This window comes from Pseudophryne corroboree, chromosome 1 (genome assembly GCF_028390025.1).
Source record: "Pseudophryne corroboree isolate aPseCor3 chromosome 1, aPseCor3.hap2, whole genome shotgun sequence".
NCBI classification, from domain to species: domain Eukaryota; kingdom Metazoa; phylum Chordata; class Amphibia; order Anura; family Myobatrachidae; genus Pseudophryne; species Pseudophryne corroboree.
Genome location: NC_086444.1, coordinates 812,165,177 through 812,186,277, shown reverse-complemented (window position 1 = coordinate 812,186,277; position 21,101 = coordinate 812,165,177). Strand labels below are relative to the sequence as shown.

The following is a 21,101-nucleotide window of genomic DNA, read 5'->3' as shown; positions in this document are numbered from 1 at the left end:
ATAATAATATACATGTGTGAGTGAAAGAAGAAAAAAAAGATGCACACAAATTCTGCTCCTTATTATCTGGATTTTGTTTCTAACGTTTCCCTAAAATAATTACTGATGTGCTAAAAGTCTGTAGTCTTATGGTATCCATGTGTTTTTATGCACATCAAAATAATCACTTTCTATGCCTTTGGCCCAGTGTACTTATTTTTATTATGTGATTGATTTTTCTTTAAACTTTATCTAGTTGGCATACTGTACACATAATAATATGAAATCTGTTTGTTACAGGTGACACGGTGATAATCTGTAACTTGTCAAACAGCAATAAGTATAGTCAGCCTTATTGTCTGTGAATAAAACTTGCCTTGCCTTGGATTAGTGTATTTTTACAGTCTTCCTAAATCAGGGGTAGCATATTAGTTGCTGTCAGTCAAGTGCAAAGTCAGAATAAGGAAATGAGTTACCTAGGATAGAACACCAATGTTTAGATCAGGGATGGGGAACCTTCGGCCCTCCAGCTGTTGCTGAACTACACATCCCAGCATTCCCTGCATCAGTTTTAGCATGGCCAAATAGCAAAACTGTAGCAAGGCATGCTGGTATGTGTAGTTCAACAACAGCTGGAGGGCCGAAGGTTCCCCACCCCTGGTTTAGATCATAGCGACTACAGTACATTCTCTATGCAAATAATTTGGAAATCTCACACAAAGCGTGACTGCATTGAGGTTTGGGGGCAATTTGTATGCCATACTTTGTTTCATGCCTGGCTACTCATTCTAAATACTGTACAGTGTATCCGGGAATACTATCGGAAGTTTTGATGTCTCAAATTGTTAAGCACAAGTATTGATGGAGTGTGTGATACTACAAATCAGAGCTCATATCAAAAATATGTAAGATATTGGACTGTTCAGGGCATATTTTTTATTTATTTTTAGCGAATGTCCTATTTGTAATAACTCTGCAGTTCCAATCCGTTTGTCCAGATGCTGGGCCTTTTGCATCCAGATGTCCAATTACCAGAACATTAATGATTGCACTACACAAATGCAGAAGATGGAAAGGTCCACAGGTCATAATGGTTATATAAAGTGAAGTAGAGTGACTATTTCACATGGAAATGGCATCATAGACTTTGTGAGTGATTCAATTCTTACACTGGAATTTAGCTTCCAGGCTAAGTGTCCAGCAGTTATTCAGTTAATTCCCGTGACGGCCATTATTCAGCGCGAGAATGCACGGGATTAACTACATTATGTAGCTACTCCCATTCCTAGATTTTGTAAACAGCCTTAAGCATATGGAGGCATAGGGGTATATTAAATTCCTGTTGGAAAGGATTTGACAGGTCAGTATTCAATGACTCAGCAAAATTCGACAGGTTTTGGCCGTTCCGACAATGTCAATCTGACTTTTTTTAAAGTCGGATTGATATTGTCGGAAACGGGGCTAAAACCCATCGAGTTTGGCCGCGCTTCCGACAAAATACGTGGATTCCGACAATCCACGTGTTTTCCGACCAAACCTATTGAATAGGTCGGAGCCCCTTTCGACCTAAAACAGTCGGAAACTGCCATCTTTCCGACAAGAAGGCAGTTTCTGACAGGAATTGAATATACCTCATAGTAGCAGGAGAGAGATCTTTTGATACCCCTCCCGCAACCCACTCCGATTCTGGAAACTGACATTGGGCCTGATTCGGATGCGGTCGCAATACCGATGCAGCAGCAATCTTTTTTAGTGACGAAACTGCAAGAAATTGCAAGTGTAGCAGTCGCCACCAAAAGTGAACAGAGACACAGACCAAAGCCATCGCAACATGCTCCGCAACTGTGTGCTCTATCATAACTGATGCAAGGCACATTGACTCCTTGAGTGCCTCCACAGGCGTGCAGAATAACCGCAGGAGCTGCGATGCTGGCGTCATTTTCTATGCGTACAAGATTGCAGTCACGCCCCGAGACACACCCTGAAAAAAATCAATCCCCGTTACCTCCCACCAAAGGGCATCTTCCTGTCAGTCACTCTGTGACTGATTCCTCACTGTGAGCGGCATTGCAAAGGTACCTTGGCGCATGCACACTGCGTCCGTGACACATATGCAGTCTGACAAAATGCTGGGAAGGTGACTACAGCAGTTACCACTACCGCTGTCCTGCTGGTTTCACTTAGTACATAGTGGAGATATTTTCATTAAAAATGAAAATATCCACCACAAAATGCATTGTTAATGATTGCGGCAGTGCTGCGATTATTAATACATATGCACCTAAGTGGTGAGCACTCCCACCCAGACCGGAAGCCCTACTTAACGTGAATTTGTGCTCAGACCTCAGGAGGGTGATAAATGCAGCCTCAGGACTAGTCATGGGAATTAATTGAATAGCCCCTAGGCACTTGCCCTGGGAGCAAAATTCCCATATAACAATTGAATCTCCGCTGTGTGTCACTGAGCTGAAATATATATAATATTTATACTTCATTACATGTATGCACTGTGGGCCTGATTCAGAGATGTACACAAAGCTGATGGTTTGCAAACATCTCCGATAGTGGGTGGACTGCACATGCAGTCCGCTGGCGATACAGCTCTATAAGGGGTTACTGCAGGCGATCGCACTATAGCCAACAGGACTTCTGCTGGTGGTAATAATTGCTGTCTTTCATTGGGGACAGCAAGCCTAGGAAGGATGACATTGGTAGATGTACCGCTGAAACAATGCTTTATAAATATAATAAGACTTTTTTCAATTGAAAATGCAAGTTGGCATGGTGAGCACAAAGTCACAAACCCTTACTACTTCTGGCTGGTATCAAAGCGAAGCAACTGAGTATTACTAAGCTGCCTCAACGAGACTTTATTGATAAATTGTGGTAATAAAGACTTTTGAATCGCTGCTTTGCAATAAATGATCCCAAAACAAATTTGGCAGACTTGCTTTACAGAAATGCACTGTGTTGATTGTTGATTCATGCAAAGGGGCAGCGTTTGTGATGCTGCCACTCACTGGCGTATCTATAATGGGTGCAGTGCTGTGTGCGGGGCACACGGGCCCCTGAGTCCAGAGGGGGCCCACACCGCACACACTGCACCCATTTCTTCTATACTTACCTTTCCGGAGTCCATCGCCGACTGTATGTGGGCCCCCTCCTCCCCTGTAGCCGGCACCGCCGCTGCTAGCGCACTGAGCGCTAGAGACTCTGGCACAGTGCCAGAGTCTACAGCGCATGCGCAGGACTCCGGAAAAATGTCGCAGCGCCCAATTTTCAGAGTCCTGCGCATGCGTTGTAGACTCTGGCACTGTACCAGAGTCTCAGCGCTGACAGCGGCGGACAGCGGTGGTGACAGCTACAGGAGAGGAGGGGGCCAACACACGGAGCCTGCACATGGGTCCCCTCCTCTCTAGAAACGCCGCTGCTGCCACAGTAACACAAATAAATGCAGTCATAGCTGTTTGACTTACAGTATGTGAGATTGGGACACTGTCTAACAAAGTTAGAAGTTTCAGCTTTCTTTAGTGGAGTAGCTAGGTTATACAGTACTTTACTGTTCAGCAGAGCTGCAGTAGACTGCCACAGTAATATTGTACAATGTATTTTAACTTCATGGTCCATAACTGAGAGCTTGAATTTTGTCATTTATGCAGTGCTGCAAGTAGAAAATATGTCTTATTGGGCGTGGCCAAATGTCACATGGGGCGTGGCCAATGAAAATGGAGGCATGATACACATATGAGGGGGCCAGATACACATATGACCTCAATAGTGCCCGTACGCCGTACCACCTCGTACCACCATACTTGCAGCACTGATATATGTGTACACACACACACACAAACACACACACACACACACACACACACACACACACACACACACACACACACATAAATAAATATATATATATATATATATATTTTATATCTATAGACACACACACACACTTATTGGGATAGTTATTTGGTGCTGCAGCTGCTGCTGTACTTGCAATCACCATGCCCACTGGTGATTACATACAGACACTGTGACTTTTAATAGTGTGTGTGTACTAGTGCAGACAGTACACTGTCTGTACCTCAGGCAGTCAGGCTGCTCCCCTCCGAGAGATGTTGTGTTCCTAATGTGGCTCACCCTGAGTGACCCCCGCAAGTGGCGTAGCCGCGGCGCTCCTCAAGGCCCTATTCAACTGTCACTGACTTAAAAAGTGCCCAACGTATCCATTTTGATGTCACCTGCTTTCATTATGAATTTTTGTATTTGATTAAAGGAGCATTTGTTGGCAATAAAAATAAGATTTTAAACCTACCGGTAAATCTTTTTCTCCTAGTCTGTAGAGGATGCTGGGGACTCCGTAAGGACCATGGGGTATAGACGGGCTCCGCAGGAGACATGGGCACTATAAAGAACTTTAGAATGGGTGTGCACTGGCTCCTCCCTCTATGCCCCTCCTCCAGACCTCAGTTAGAGAAACTGTGTCCAGAGGAGACGGACAGTACGAGGAAAGGATATTTGTTAATCCAAGGGCAAGATTCATACCAGCCCACACCATCCACACCGTATAACCTGGAATATACGCAACCAGTTAACAGTATGAAACAAAACAGTATCGGCCAACGACTGATCTTAACTGTAACATAACCCTTATGTAAGCAATAACTATATACAAGTCATGCAGAGATATGTCCGCACTGGGACGGGCGCCCAGCATCCTCTACGGACTAGGAGGAAAAGATTTACCGGTAGGTTTAAAATCTTATTTTCTCTTACGTCCTAGAGGATGCTGGGGACTCCGTAAGGACCATGGGGATTATACCAAAGCTCCAAACAGGGCGGGAGAGTGCGGATGACTCTGCAGCACCGATTGAGCAAACATGAGGTCCTCCTCAGCCAGGGTATCAAACTTGTAGAATTTTGCAAAAGTGTTTGAACCCGACCAAGTAGCTGCTCGGCAAAGCTGTAAGGCCGAGACGCCTCGGGCAGCCGCCCAGGAAGAGCCCACCTTCCTAGTGGAATGGGCCTTCACTGAATTTGGTAACGGCAATCCAGCTGTAGAATGAGCCTGCTGAATCGTGTTACAGATCCAGCGAGCAATAGTCTGCTTAGAAGCAGGAGCGCCAACCTTGTTGGCTGCATACAGGACAAACAGTGCCTCTGTTTTCCTAACCCGTGCCGTCCTGGCTACGTAAATTTTTAAGGCCCTGACTACATCAAGGGATTTGGAATCCTCCAAGTCTCCCGTAGCCACAGGCACCACAATAGGTTGGTTCATATGAAACGATGACACCACCTTAGGCAAAAATTGAGGACGAGTCCTCAACTCTGCTCTATCCTCATGGAAAATGAGATAGGGGCTCTTATGAGATAAGGCCGCCAATTCGGACACCCGCCTTGCAGATGCCAAGGCCAACAACATGACCACCTTCCAAGTGAGAAACTTTAAATCAAATGTTTGAAGAGGTTCAAACCAGTGAGATTTTAGGAACTGTAACACCACGTTAAGGTCCCATGGTGCCACTGGGGGCACAAAAGGAGGCTGGATGTGTAGCACTTCCTTTACAAAAGTTTGGACTTCTGGGAGAGAAGCCAATTCCTTCTGGAAGAATATAGATAGGGCCGAAATCTGTACCTTAATTGAGCCTAGCTTTAGGCCCATATCCACTCCTGTCTGTAGAAAGTGGAGAAAACGGCCCAAGTGGAAATCTTCCGTAGGAGCATTCTTGGCTTCACACCAAGATACATACTTCCTCCAGATACAGTGATAATGTTTCGCCGTTACTTCCTTCCTAGCCTTTATCAGAGTAGGGATGACTTCTTCCGGAATACCTTTCCCCGCTAGGATTCGGTGTTCAACCGCCATGCCGTCAAACGTAACCGCGGTAAGTCTTGGAACACGCAGGGTCCTTGTTGCAACAGGTCCTCTCTGAGAGGAAGAGGCCACGGATCTCCTGTGAGCATCTCCTGAAGATCTGAATACCAGGCCCTTCAAGGCCAATCTGGAACAATGAGTATTGTTCGTACTCTTTTTCGTCTTATGATTCTCAATATTTTTGAGATGAGAGGAAGAGGAGGAAACACATAGACCGACTGAAACACCCATGGTGTCACCAGGGCGTCCACCGCTACTGCCTGAGGGTCCCTTGACCTGGCACAATACCTCCGAAGCTTCTTGTTGAGGCGTGATGCCATCATGTCTATTTGAGGAAGTCCCCAAAGACTTGTTATTTCTGCAAAGACTTCTTGATGAAGACCCCACTCTCCTGGATGGAGATCGTGTCTGCTGAGGAAGTCTGCTTCCCAGTTGTCCACTCCCGGAATGAATACCACTGACAGAGCGCTTACGTGATTTTCTGCCCAGCGCAAAATCCCGGTGGCTTCCGCCATTGCCACTCTGCTCCTTGTCCCGCCTTGGCGGTTTACATGAGCCACGGCTGTGACGTTGTCTGATTGAATCAGAACTGGTAGGTCGCGAAGAAGATTCTCCGCTTGTCGTAGGCCGTTTTATATGGCCCTTAATTCCAGTATGTTGATGTGTAGACAAACCTCCTGGCTTGACCACAGCCCCTGAAAATTCCTGCCTTGTGTGACTGCTCCCCATCCTCGGAGGCTCGCGTCCGTGGTCACCAGAACCCAGTTCTGAATGCCAAACCTGCGACCTTCTAGAAGGTGAGCACTCTGCAGCCACCACAGGAGAGACACCCTGGCCCTAAGGGATAGGGTTATTTTCTGATGTATTTGAAGGTGGGATCCGGACCACTTGTCCAGAAGGTCCCACTGAAAAGTCCTTGCATGAAACCTGCCGAAGGGGATGGCCTCGTAGGTCGCCACCATTTTCCCCAGTACCCGAGTGCATTGATGTACTGACACTCTTTTTGGTTTTAACAGGTCTCTGACCATGTTCTGGAGTTCCTGGGCTTTTTCCATCGGGAGAAAAACCCTCTTTTGTTCTGTGTCCAGAATCATGCCTAAGAAAGACAGCCGAGTTGTTGGAACCAACTGTGACTTTGGTAGATTTAGGATCCAGCCATGTCGCTGCAGCACTCTCAGGGAGAGCGACACGCTTTTCTGTAACTGTTCCTTTGATCTCGCTTTTCTCAGGAGATCGTCCAAGTACGGGATAATTGTGACTCCTTGCCTGCACAGGAGTACCATCATTTCCGCCATTACCTTGGTGAAAACCCTCGTGGTCCGTGGAAAGCCCAAACGGCAACGTCTGAAATTGGTAATGGCAGTCCTGTACAGCGAATCTCAGGTACGCCTGATGAGGAGGATAAATGGGGACATGAAGGTATGCATCCTTTATGTCGAGTGACACCAAAAAATCCTCCCCTTCCAGACTGGAGATCACAGCCCTTAGCGATTCCATCTTGAACTTGAACCTTTTTAAGTACAGGTTCAGTGATTTCAAGTTTAGAATGGGTCTGACCGAGCCATCCGGTTTCGGGACCACAAATAGGGTTGAATAGTATCCTTTTCCCTGTTGTATTAAGGGAACCTTGATAATCACTTGCTGTAGACACAGCTTTTGAATTACAGCTAAAACTATCTCCCTCTCTGGGGGAGACGTTGGTAAAGCCGATTTGAAGAATCTGCGGGGAGGCACGTCTTCGAATTCCAGCTTGTAGCCTTGGGATACAATTTCCATCACCCAAGGATCCACGTCCGACTGAATCCAGATGTGGCTGAAGAGTCGAAGACGTGCCCCCACCGGAGCGGACTCTCCCAGTGGAGCCCCAGCGTCATGCGGTGGATTTAGTAGAAGCCGGGGAGGACTTCTGTTCCTGGGAACTGGCCGTAGCAGGCATTCTTTTCCCTTTACCCTTACCTCTGGCGAGGAAGGAAGAGCCCCGACCTTTTCTGGACTTATGCGACCGAAAGGACTGCATCTGATACTGTGGCGTTTTCTTTTGCTGTGGGGGAACATAAGGCAAAAAAGTAGATTTACCCACGGTAGCTGTGGAAACCAGGTCCGCGAGACCTTCCCCAAATAAAACCTCACCCTTGTAAGGTAAAACTTCCATATGCCTTTTTGAGTCGGCATCACCCGTCCACTGGCGGGTCCACAGTGCTCGCCTAGCAGAAATCGCCATGGCGTTGGCCCTTGAACCTAGTAGGCCGACGTCTCTCTGAGCTTCCCTCATATATAAGACTGCGTCTTTGATGTGACCTAAGATCAACAAAATGGTATCCCTATCTAGGGTATCCATATCAGCTGACAAGGTATCTGTCCAAGCTGCTACCGCGCTACAAACCCAAGCCGATGCTATTGCCGGTCTGAGCAAAGCAACCGTATGTGTATAAATTGATTTTAAAGTCGTTTCCTGTCTGTGGTCAGCAGGATCCTTGAGGGCTGCCGTGTCTGGAGACGGTAGCGTCACCTTCTTGGATAAGCGCGTCAAAGCCTTGTCTACCCTGGGCGAGGATTCCCACCGTACCCTGTCCTGTGCCGGGAAAGGATACGCCATAAGAATTCTTTTGGGAATCTGCAGTTTTTGGTCTGGAGTTTCCCAAGCTTTTTCAAATAATGTGTTCAGCTCATGAGATGGGGGAAATGTCACCTCAGGTTTCATTTCCTTATACATGCGCACCCTCGTGTCAGGGACAGAGGGGTCATCTGTGATATGCAAAACATCTTTTATTGCAATAATCATATAATGAATACTTTTCGCCACCCTTGGGTGTAACCTTGCATCATCTGGAGTCAGAATCCGTGTCGGTATCAGTGTCTGCCATTTGGGAAAGGGGACGTTTTTGAGACCCTGAAGGGCCCTGTGACACAGTCAAAGCCATAGATTGACTCCCTGCTTTTTCCCTGGACTCTACTTTGTCCAACCTCTTATGTAATAATGTCACATTTGCATTTAAAACATTCCACAAGTCCAACCAATCAGGTGTTAGCGTTGCCGACGGAGACACCACAACCATCTGCTCGACCTCCTCCCTAGAAGAGCCTTCCGCTTCAGACATGCCGACACACTCGTACCGAAACCCCCACACACACAGGGATATTTATATGGAGACAGATCCCCAATAAGGCCCCTTGGAGAGACAGAGAGAGAGTATGCCAGCACACACCCAGCGCCACCGGACACTGGAAAAACCAATTCCCAGCTAAATAGCGCTTTTATATAATTATGTGCATATAATACACCCACTGCGCCTTACAAGTGCCCCCCCCCCCCTCTTTTCTGCCCTGTGTCACCGTGTTCAGCAGGGGAGAGTCCGGGGAGCCAGCTTCTCTGCAGTGTCTGTGGAGAAAATGGCGCTGGTTAGTGCTGAGGGATCAAGCTCTGCCCCCTCAGCGGCGGGCTTCGGTCCCGCTCAATTTCTTTAAATACTGGCGGGGGATTTACTATATACAGCCCACGGAGCCTATATATTCATTTTAGCCAGTCCTAGAGGTTTTAAATTGCTGCCCAGGGCGCCCCCCCCTGCACCCTGCACCCATCAGTGCCTGCCGTGTGTGTTGTGTGTGGGAGCAATGGCGCGCATCGGTAACGCTGCGCGTTACCTCAGAGAAGATCTGAAGTCTTCTGCCGCCTTTGAAGTCTTCTTTCTTCTTATACTCACCCGGCTTCTATCTTCCGGCTCTGTGAGGAGGACGGCGGCGCGGCTCCGGGACGAATGGCGAAGGGAGACCTGCGTTCCGACTCCCTCTGGAGCTAATGGTGTCCAGTAGCCTAAGAATCAGAGCCTATCATTTAAGTAGGTCTGCTTCTCTCTCCTCAGTCCCACGATGCAGGGAGCCTGTTGCCAGCAGTGCTCCCTGAAAATAAGAAACCTAACAAAATTCTTTTTACAGAGAAACTCAGGAGAGCTCCCTGTAATGCACCCAGTCTCCTCTGGGCACAGGTTCTAACTGAGGTCTGGAGGAGGGGCATAGAGGGAGGAGCCAGTGCACACCCATTCTAAAGTTCTTTATAGTGCCCATGTCTCCTGCGGAGCCCGTCTATACCCCATGGTCCTTACGGAGTCCCCAGCATCCTCTAGGACGTAAGAGAAAATAAAAAATCTCAAAATCTATTGATAATTGATACATAGTTCTAGTTGAAAAATTATGTAGATAAAGTTAGAACTTGACAAAGGATTATGGCCAGTGGTGAATTTCCCACTAGACACATGAGGCATGTGCCTATGGGCGCCACTTGTTGGGAACAGCACAGCAAGCCCCCTGCATCAGGGCAGTGCTGGTTCAAGACCTGTTCAAACAGTGCAGCTTGGTGGGGGGCACATTGAGCCACACACTGAATCAGTTACACTTGTCACATATCAGAAGAACCCTGTACTCTGGTAGACTCCTTCCACATTTCTGGCATTGGCAGCTTGTGTCATCATAACAACCTCCAAGTGTCCCCGTCACTTAGTAACCCAACGTTCTGCAAAACCAACTGGAGTCATGGATCCCTTACTGACAGCTCTGACCACCCAATGAGCTCCTTTAGGTGTGAGGCATCCGCTATTGGGCTGGATACAGATCTTATGCTGTGACTTTGGCTTCAGTTCAGATCTCAGTTCTCTCTGCCTAGCCTCAACCATGATGGGTGTTGGCAAGCTATGCTCTGGGCAAGACGCTCTGGGATTGTCTTCAGGTCAAAGGCCTGTCAGAGAAAGGGTTAACTCTGCAGTGGCTATATTGGGGGTGCTTTGTGTCCCTGAAGATTGGGGTACAATGACATTCTGTGACCCATAAGGAATACCCCTACATTGTTCTTTATAGAGTTCAGTAATATTCCATGGGGTGTGCAGGGGGAGGGGACAATAATGTTGTGCCTAAGTGTGACCTGACCCCTAATAATCACTTCTAATGATGATATTCATATTGTTCACAAGCTAAATTAAATGATGAATGAACGTTAGCTGGCAATGTAACTTGGCATTATATGTCTAATGATAGCATTAGTAAGACTTTGGTATTTGGTCACAGGAGTGAATGACACTTTCTCTGTTCATGAATGAAATAGTCTGCAGGGAATGACGATTAGTGACTACTTTGGTTTACACATGTGCATCCACTGAAAACAAAACTTGGCTTGTAGGAAAAGATAACAATTACATTTGTTTTGGCAATAGTCACTTGAAATCTTATTCCATATGTACTATCATAGTACTGACAGCTTTCATTATTAATATGGAGAATAATCTGTAATAATTTGTCACCTGATACAAGGTCATTCTAAGGACATGAAGACTGATAATGAGGACACAGGTCTTCACGCCCATCTAGTTTCCTTCCTGCACCTGCTCTTCACATCATACATAACATTTTCCACTTTGGGTGCATTGGCGGTTGTACGGCTTGTATTAAATGGTTTTTATAATAAATGACGGTCAGAGATTCAGCAAGCTAGTTTTACACATCATTTTAAACTTTCCTTTGCTGGATGTTTGTTTTGGCTGCTATGTTTTTGGCTGAACCAAGGCAAAAAGGAGGGTGTAGTAGGATATCCAGTCAACAAATGTGACTATAAAATGAAATGCCTTTTTTATATATAAATATAAAATGAAGTTAAAATATATGTATAGCTATACCCCCTCATTCAGACTTCACAGCAAAGTTGTTCGCTCGTTATTTTTTCCCCGCAACGGAGCGATTAGTCGCTAATGCGCATGCGCAATGTCCACAGTGCGACTGCGCCAAGTAAATTTGCTATGCAGTTAGGAATTTTACTCACGGCATCACAAGGTTTTTTCTTCGTTCTGGTGATCGTAATGTGATTGACAGGAAGTGGGTGTTTCTGGGCGGAAACTGGCCGTTTTATGGGAGTGTGTGAAAAAACGCTACCGTTTCTGGGAAAAACGCGGGAGTGGCTGGAGAAACGGAGGAGTGTCTGGGCGAACGCTGGGTGTGTTAGTGACGTCAAACCAGGAACGACAAGCACTGAACTGATCGCACTGGCAGAGTAAGTCTCGAGCTACTCAGAAACTGCACAGAGAAGTCTTTTCGCAATATTGCGAATCTTTCGTTCGCAATTTTGATAAGCTAAGATTCACTCACAGTAGGCGGCGGCTTAGCGTGTGCAAAGCTGCTAAAAGCAGCTTGCGAGCGAACAACTCGGAATGAGGGCCCAAGTCTTTTCTTGTCGGTACACAGATTATGGTTATGCAGTGTAATAAATTGGATGCCAGACCGTCTGCATTCCCAAATATATTCACTTTATTAAACAACTCTTCCCGCATATTACTTGTTGCAAAATGATATATGATTAAGGAAAAATATCTGCTTTTCCACACCTGCACAGTACATGGGTTATGACAAAGAAACAAAGCTACATACTGTATCTGCGTGCTTTCTTTTATCAGGCTCTGTCCTATCTAGCATACTCTCAGCTCATATGCTGCAGTTACTACTGTATATTCCACAGGTGTTACTTCCCACTCTGCAGCTCTTGTAAGGCTTTATATAAGTCTGACACTTATTAAATTTACTAAGATTCAAGTTCTATTTAAGATGGGATGTTGCCCATAATAACCAATCAGATTCTACATCTCATTTATCTAGCACCTTCTAAAAGATAATACAGGGAATCTGATTGGTTGCTATGGGCAACATCTCATCTTAAATAGAGCTCCCATCTTAGTGAATTTACCCCAAATGGTCCGTACACACCGCCCGATATATCGTCCATCGGCCAGTGTGTACGAACGATATGTCTGTGAACGCCGTCGTTCACAGACATATTGCGTTGGCCCTGCAGCAGACACGATGACCAATATCCACCGATATATTGGTGCAGCACTGTGTCGCTGACCGCCCGTACACTCCCTGCAAAAGCCAGCGGTGATTGACAGGTGAACTGGGCGGGCGCATGTAAACTCCTGCATAGTTCGTGACGTCAGTTCCGACGGATCGTGCAGTGTGTATGCTCAGCACACTGCCCAGTCCCTCCATAGATATATCTGCAGATCAATTGATCTGCAGATATATCTACTATTTTGTACCCAGCATAAGTTACTTTTCACATCTCTGCTTCTTTTTACTATAGTACAACGGGTCTGGGACTCCAGGTCGACAACAAAAAGGTCGATACACCTTAGGTCGACGCCAATTGGTCGACACACCTTAGGTCGACGTGGACAAAGGTCGACAGGAGCAAGGTCAACATGGAAAAAGGTCGACATGAGTTTTTTATGTTTTTTTGGTGTTGTTTTCTTCGTAGAGTGACCGGGAACCCCAATTAGTGCACCACGTCCCCTCGCTCCGCTTCGCTCGGCACAGATTCCCGTTCCAATCGTAGTCCACGTGGATCGTTAAGTATGAAAAAGTTCCAAAAAAGAAAAAAATTGTGAAAAACTCATGTCGACCTTGTTCCTGTCGACCTTTTGTACACGTCGACCTTTTGTCCATGTCGACCTAAGGTGTGTCGACCTTTTTGTTGTCAACCTGGAGTCCGGATACCAGTGCAACTCTGGGGTATATTCAATTCAAGTCGGATCCATTCCGACATGAATTTGTCAGAATGGATCCGACAGGACCTATTCAATGACCATCTCAATCCGACTTAAAAAAAAAGTTGGATTGAGATGAAGGTGCTGAGAGGGGGAGAGCAGCAGGGAGACGGGGGAGAGCAGCGGCTAAAGCAGCTTGGCCAGATGATGGGGCACCACCGCCAGACCTCACAACAGCGTCCACCCGGCTCCAGCAAGCGGGACCTCACTTGCTGGAGCCGGGTGGACGCTGCGGCATCATCCGGCTACGCTGCACTGCATGCATACGTGTGAACTCCTGTAACAAAATGTTTACCATGGTCTTCCAATGTCACCGAGCCAGACCTCACAGCAGTGTCCAACCGGCTCCAGCAAGCGAGACCTCCCTTGCTGGAGTCGGGAGGATGCTGCCGTGAGCGGCGGTGGTGCCCCATCCTCCGGCTACGCTGCTGTAGCCGCTGCTCTCCCCCGTCTCCCCGCTGCTCTCAGCACCCTCATTTCCATCCGACTTTTTTTTAATGTTAGATTGAGATGGTCGGAAACGGGGCGAAAACCTGTCTGATTTGGCCCCGTTTCCGACAGAAGCACGCGAATCAGCAGCTATTCCGCCGATCCACGTGCTTTCCGACAAGTTGAATTTCCAGACTTGTCAGACAAAAAAGCCGGGGATTGAATAGGTCGGAACCCCTTCCGACCTGAAAAAGTCGAAAACTGCCGTCTTTCCGACAAGACGGCAGTTTCGACAGCAATTGTATATGGGGACTCCTTTTAATGTGAGGCTCTTATTCCTTCTCTTCATGGAGGAGATGTATCAAAGCTTGTAGAGAGAGTACCAACCAATCAGCTCCTATCTGTCAAGTTACATACAGGTCCTGTTTGAAAATGACAGGAGCTGATTGGTTGGTATTTTCTTTCTCCCGACTTTATCACACTCCAGCCTTTGATAAACTTTTCATGGGTGATTCTCCCCTTTTTATATATGGACACTTTGTCCATGCTTTGTGCTATTTCCCTTTCATGACATAATCTCTTCAACAATTTAGGGCACTGAGGGACCCCTGGAACTCCTTCCATTCTTCCCGAGCCCCCAGCTGTAATTGGCCCCCTTTCTGTTCATCTGCCCCTCTATTCACTGGCAGATCACAGCCACGGAGCACTCTATCACTCTGCCTACTGTCACATTGGGGTGTGTTATCCCAGGGAAATGTATACACATGAAGATTGGTGGGGATGCTTTTTCAGTCTGTAAACTGTGTATAGGTGAGATATATGGCATTAGTTCACTCTGCCGTGGTATTTTTGTTTAGCACACATTACTCATCATGAAAAGCCATATGGTTCAGCAACAAAGGGCATCACATGATTGTGAATTGCTCATGTAAATCTCACGTTTTCTCTTATTATACCCAGGAGGAAAGAGGACCGGATGGGGGTACTTGCCTGCCAGGGATGTGTAACAAGCCCCCCAAGATTGGTGGTACACAACTTCTTCAAAGGACACCATTATTCACAACAGGACTTGTCATGCCCCATGCTTATGGGCCCTACACACTTACAGATCTCACTGCACGATGTGAACGTTCTCATTCATATCGTGCAGTGTGTAGGCACCAACGATTAACGATGCATGCTCGTTAATCGTTGGTGCTGGGTTGCTTATGCATGCAGGCCAATATGGACAATCTCATCTATATTAGCATGCAGTGCTATAGAGCCGGGTGACGGGGGGGGGGGGGGGAGTGAAGAGACTTCACTCCCCTCGTCACCTCCCCCCGCCGCCAGGTCGCCCACCGGCCGTATCCTCCGTCAGGCAGCTCGCTGAGTGTGTAGGGCCCATAAGTCACACACCACCAGGGTCTGACTGATCTTAATAATAGTAATAATAATAATAATTTTATTTATATAGCGCTCTTTCTCCAATAGGACTCAAGGCGCTTAACAGATACATAGCATAATATAGTACAGAAAATAATGAAGTACATTTTCATAAAATACAGAAGCATGAAGATACTAAAAGGGACACTATGGAAATGCTTGAGTAAACAGGAAAGTCTTGAGTCTACTTTTGAAGGATTCTATAGTTGGGGCCTCTTGCACTGTGCGGGGAAGTGAGTTCCATAGAGTCGGAGCCGCATGACTAAAAGCTCGAACCCCCAGATGAATTACGGTAGATTCTAGGTACTGCTAAAAGTCCTTCATCTACAGATCGCAGTAATCGAGTAGGGCAGTATGGGGTCAGAAGCTGTTTCAGGTACCTTGGGCCCTGGTCATGTAATGCTTTGAAACTCAGTAAGCCAATCTTGAAGATGATTCGCCATCTTACAGGCAGCCAGTGAAGGGAGTAGAGGATGGGTGTTATGTGGCTAGAACGGGGCTGGTTGGTTAACAGCCTGGCAGCTGTGTTTTGCACCAGCTGTAAGCGTTGCAATTCTTTTGCTGGGAGACCAAGGTAGAGGGCATTACAGCAGTCTAATCGAGATGATACAAATGCATGTATGACTTTTGGCATATCATCTGAGGGAATTAAGTGCTTGATTCTGGCTATGTTCCTCAGGTGAAAGAATGAGGATTTGATTGTGGCTGATATCTGATGTTTAAGTGTCAAGCCACCATCCAGGACAACACCAAGATTCCGCACACGATCAGTGGTCTGTAATTCTGAATCCCGAGTGTAATTCCAGTTGGTTGGCTATGCTGCAGTCTTGTCCTTTGATGTTGCGGTCGTATTATAAGGACCTCTGTTTTATCCGGGTTCAGTCGCAGCCAACTGGCGCTCATCCACTCCTGTAGCTCAGCTAGACAGTCATTTAGGGTTGCTATTGGGTTATCAGTGCCCGGAGCAAAGGACAAGTACAGTTGTGTATCATCTGCATAGCAGTGATAGACCAGGCCATGGCGCCTGATTATTTCGCCCAATGGGAGCATGTATACTGCAAAAAGCATGGGGGATAGTATAGAACCTTGTGGGACACCACATGGCAATGGCACTGGTGGTGATGAGTATAATCCAGACGATACTCTCTGTGACCTGCCTGTGAGAAATGATTTGAACCAGCTTAGGACTGTGCCATTCAGACCACTGAAATGTATCAGTCGCTCAATCAGAAGCCCATGGTCCACGGTATCAAATGCTGCCGAGAAATCCAGAAGGATTAATATTGAACAGTCACCTCTGTCTCTTGCCATCAGAAGATCATTTAACACACACACCAGGGCTGTTTCAGTGCTATGTCTTCTCCTGAATCCTGATTGAAATGGATCATAAATATCATGGGTTGTCAGGCGCGTTTCCAGTTGATTTGCAACCACTTTCTCAATAACCTTTCCTAGGAAAGGAAGGTTTGATACCGGTCTGTAGTTGGTCATGCAGTCGGGATCTAAATTAGGTTTTTTAAGAAGCGGTCTAACAATTGCTTCCTTTAGGGGTCCAGGAAAAATGCCTGTCTGCAAAGAGCATTGAACAATTTTTGCAAAGACAGGACCAATTATATCCACACAACCTATTAGAAGCTTGGTTCAGGCTGGGTCCAGATCACAGGTGGTGGGACGCAAAATCCGAGCAATTTCAGCAGTGTCCTTTACATCCACTGGGTCAAAGCTGGTCCGTGAAGGCAGGTAGCTTATATTGGCAGGCTTTGTAGTGAGGCACTCCTTTGATGGCACTGTGGAGATTCCAGCCCGGATGGTGGATATTTTATCTGCAAAGAAGTTTGCAAACTCGTTGCATCTTGCCTGGGAGAGGGTCTCATCAGTCTGCAGGCATGCTGGCTTGCAAAGCATCTCCACTGTGCGGAAAAGTTGAGCTGGCCTATTGTTTGCTGCTGTGATTGCTCTCATTTGACAGGAACTGTGATTTCTTACGAGTGATTGTCGATTGATATTCTTCGTTATGCTTTATTAGTTTTATTTTGTCATCCACTAGGTTAGTCTTCCTCCATCGTCTTTCCAGTCTACGCCCCCTTTTCTTGAGCTCTCTAACACTGTTGTCGAACCATGGAGCTTGCCATTGTGGTTTACGAGGTCTTATACGCACAGGGGCGATAATATCCATTGCAGCCATAACATCCCTATTATAATAATGGACTAGGGAACAGGGATCTTCACAGGCACCCAGTATAGCAGAGAGATCCAGATTTGCTGCAAGAGCCTGGGGAGCCATACCCCTCCTTGGACGATACCTGGTCAACTCCACGGGCAGAGATCTTATTTGAGGGGTTGCAACTGAGAACCAAAGGGAGTGGTGGTCTGACCAGATGACTGGGTTTATTTTTAGGTCAGTGACTTCTAATCCAATCTGAAAGACAAGATCGAGAGTGTGACCACTTTTATGTGTGGCAGAGGGAATGACCTGTGTGAAGCCCAGACCATTCATTGTGCACAGGAGGTCTTGACCAAGGCGTGAGAGCTCATCATCCACCCATGCATTGAAATCCCCGAGGATGAGCCATCTTTGATGTTCCAGAACCAGGCCAGCAACAGTGTCTGCAATTTCTTGTAGAAATATCTTTCCATCTCCAGGTGGCCGGTAAATGAGAAGTACTCTGAAACCTAATCCTGTCGAACTCCGGGCAGCAATGCACACGAATGAGCGAGTAATTTCAATAGGGTGGACCCTAAGTTTAAGTTCTTTTTTGAAGCAGATAGCCACCCCGCCACCCCTGCGGTCCTGTCTTGGGTTGTGGATGACAGAGTAGTTTGTTGGTACTGCAGTCTCCAATATAGGTGCTGCATTTTCATCTAGCCAGGTCTCTGTAATACAGGCTAGATCTGCAGATTCAATAAGGTCAGCAATTGTTGCAGTCTTGTTTCTTATAGATCTGGCATTACAAAGGACTGACCTGATTGGGCATACCAGTGTGCCTTCAGTTTTCTTTATGTTAGGTGCAGGAGCTCTGGGTATGGGGGTTGCCAAGCGAGAATTGACAGTTCTGTTCTTCCAAGCACAGGGCCGTCTTTTGGGTATCACTTCTATTTGATTGTTCTTTGAATCTGGGGGTGAGCAGGTGGGCAAAAGAGTTAGGTGGTTACCGGGTAAAAGAAGTTTCAGGCCTGCTCGCTTCCCACGAATGCGCCTGTGTTTTCTTTTTAAAATGCCAAGGGATTGGAGAATAGAAGCCTGTGATGGTGTGATAGGAACTGCAGAACGTGGTGGGCGGAGTGAAAGAATGAAGCTGGAGCAATACGTATACATTTGGTCATCAATGACAGATTACTATAAGTTTGAGCTGCATATGATGATGAGAGAGGGAGAGAAAGCACTGTTGTTGTTTTTTTTTCTTTTTTCCTTTTTGTGTATTGTTTTACCCCAATTCGGTATGTGATCCAAAATTATAATGGGTTTATGAACAAAGTTATTGCTATAACCTATTAGGTATATTTGAAGCAAGTGATAAATAAAATAACTGCTGATTTAGTCAATTATCCTAGGATAGGCAGACTTTTGGAAAGGTGTTAGAAGCCAATTCCTGTTTAGGTGTGAAAAGTCTCAGTGTGAGAGGCCTTTGAAGTAGTGATGAGCGGGTTCGGTTTTACTCGGTTCTCAAAACGGCATCTTATTGGCTCACGGATGTCACGTGTTTTGGATAGCCAATAAGGTTCTGTTTTGAGAACCGAGTAAAACCGAGTAAAACCGAATCCGCTCATCTCTACTTTGAAGTAGATTTCTTGTGGGGGTAGTGATAACGTGTCCTGGAAATGGATCCTGATTTGAAACAGTGAGCCTTCAGCAATTCAGAGCCTGAATATACTAATATTAGTAGATTAATGCAATAAGTCAGTTATTTGTTGCTCAGAGAACAGAGGTGGATGATGTCTAAGTGAGCGGCTGGATGTAGCCAAAGATAGGTTGTAATCCACAGTACCTTATCTGGGTAATGTCCAATGCAGAGTACAGCAGCTGCTAAACTGAAGGATTTCTCAGTGGAGGTATGCAGAGGATTCAATCCAGGATTCAATTCAGTGTGTATCTCAGCGCAGGAATGCAATCCGTTGGTTTTGATGAAATGTCCGCGTAGAGTAGTACAAGTTAAAGGTAAGTCCTTGGATATTTATGATGATTCATAGGTCAGTTGTGGTGAATTTAAGCTGTTTTATGGAGATGATCAGGAGCATGGAAAAGGTGAGGCAGCCATCTTGGGCCTCTCGACGGCCACAGTTATATCATTTTATATGCCCCTCTGCCAAGCCCCAAGGGTATTTTTAAAGAGAAAGAGGGGGTAATTCCAAGTTGATCGCAGCAGGAAATTTTTTTAGCAGTTGGGCAAAACCATGTGCACTGCAGGGGGGGCAGATATAACATTTGCAGAGAGAGTTAGATTTGGGTGGGTTATTTTATTTCTGTGCAGGGTAAATACTGGCTGCTTTATTTTTACACTGCAAATTAGATTGCAGATTGAACACACCACACCCAAATCTAACTCTCTCTGCACATGTTATATCTGCCTCCCCTGCAGTGCACATGGTTTTGCCCAATTGCTAACAGAATTCCTGCTGCGATCAACTTGGAATTACCCCCAGTGTGTGGGCGTTTGAAAGCAGAGTATTTTGTACCTTATATATTGTTAATCTACACTTGCTTTACTGCAGAGTATTCACGGAAATTCAAATGTTGGAAACTATAGATTTGTTCTTGATATAAACAAAGTGGATTTTACAGTACAGCCTGCATTCTGTACAGTATTTATTTATTACCAGTTATTTACATAGTGCACACATATACTGCAGTGCTTAACATAGAATATTCATCGGAGGATTTATCAATTCTTGGAGAGCGATAAAGTGGAGGTTTCCCATAGTAAACAATCAGCGCCTAACTTGTCATTTTATAGGTTGTGCTACAAAAATGACAGGCTGGGTACACACTTGCCAATATACAGTTCATACAGCCGATGAGCGATAAACTGTCTGGACCATCAGCACCTGTGTACAGCTGATATGTCTATATCTTGCAGATAAATTGGTACATCTACCTGTATGTACAGGCGACCCTACTATTTGCATCAAACCCATGTGGGAAGACCATACTAACTACACAGATGGTCCGTGCCTGGACATTGACCTCATGACATCAGTGCTGTGAGCCAGTAATGTTTTCTCTGACGTCCTAGTGGATGCTGGGAACTCCGTAAGGACCATGGGGAATAGCGGCTCCGCAGGTGACTGGGCACAAAAGTAAAAGCTTTATGACTAGCTGGTGTGCACTGGCTCCTCCCCCTATGACCCTCCTCCAAGCCTCAGTTAGATTTTTGTGCCCGGCCGAGAAGGGTGCATGCTAGGTAGCTCTCCTGAGCTGCTTAGAGTAAAAGTTTAAATAGGTTTTTTATTTTCAGTGAGACCTGCTGGCAACAGGCTCACTGCATCGAGGGACTAAGGGGAGAAGAAGCGAACTCACCTGCATGCAGAGTGGATTGGGCTTCTTGGCTACTGGACATTAGCTCCAGAGGGACGATCACAGGCTCAGCTTGGATGGGTCCCGGAGCCGCGCCGCCGGCCCCCTTACAGAGCCAGAAGAGCGAAGAGGTCCGGAAAAATCGGCGGCAGAAGACGTTCCTGTCTTCAATAAGGTAGCGCACAGCACTGCAGCTGTGCGCCATTGCTCTCAGCACACTTCACACTCCGGTCACTGAGGGTGCAGGGCGCTGGGGGGGAGCGCCCTGAGACGCAATAAAACACGTTTTAAACCTTATATG

At 46.3% G+C, this 21,101-nt stretch overlaps 1 protein-coding gene across 6 annotated transcripts in view; it reads left to right on the top strand.

The window, feature by feature from the left end:
• Window positions 1–21,101, top strand: part of NPNT (nephronectin) — a 217,348-nt gene that overhangs the window by 2,536 nt on the left and 193,711 nt on the right. The gene's annotated exons all lie outside the window — the stretch shown is intronic.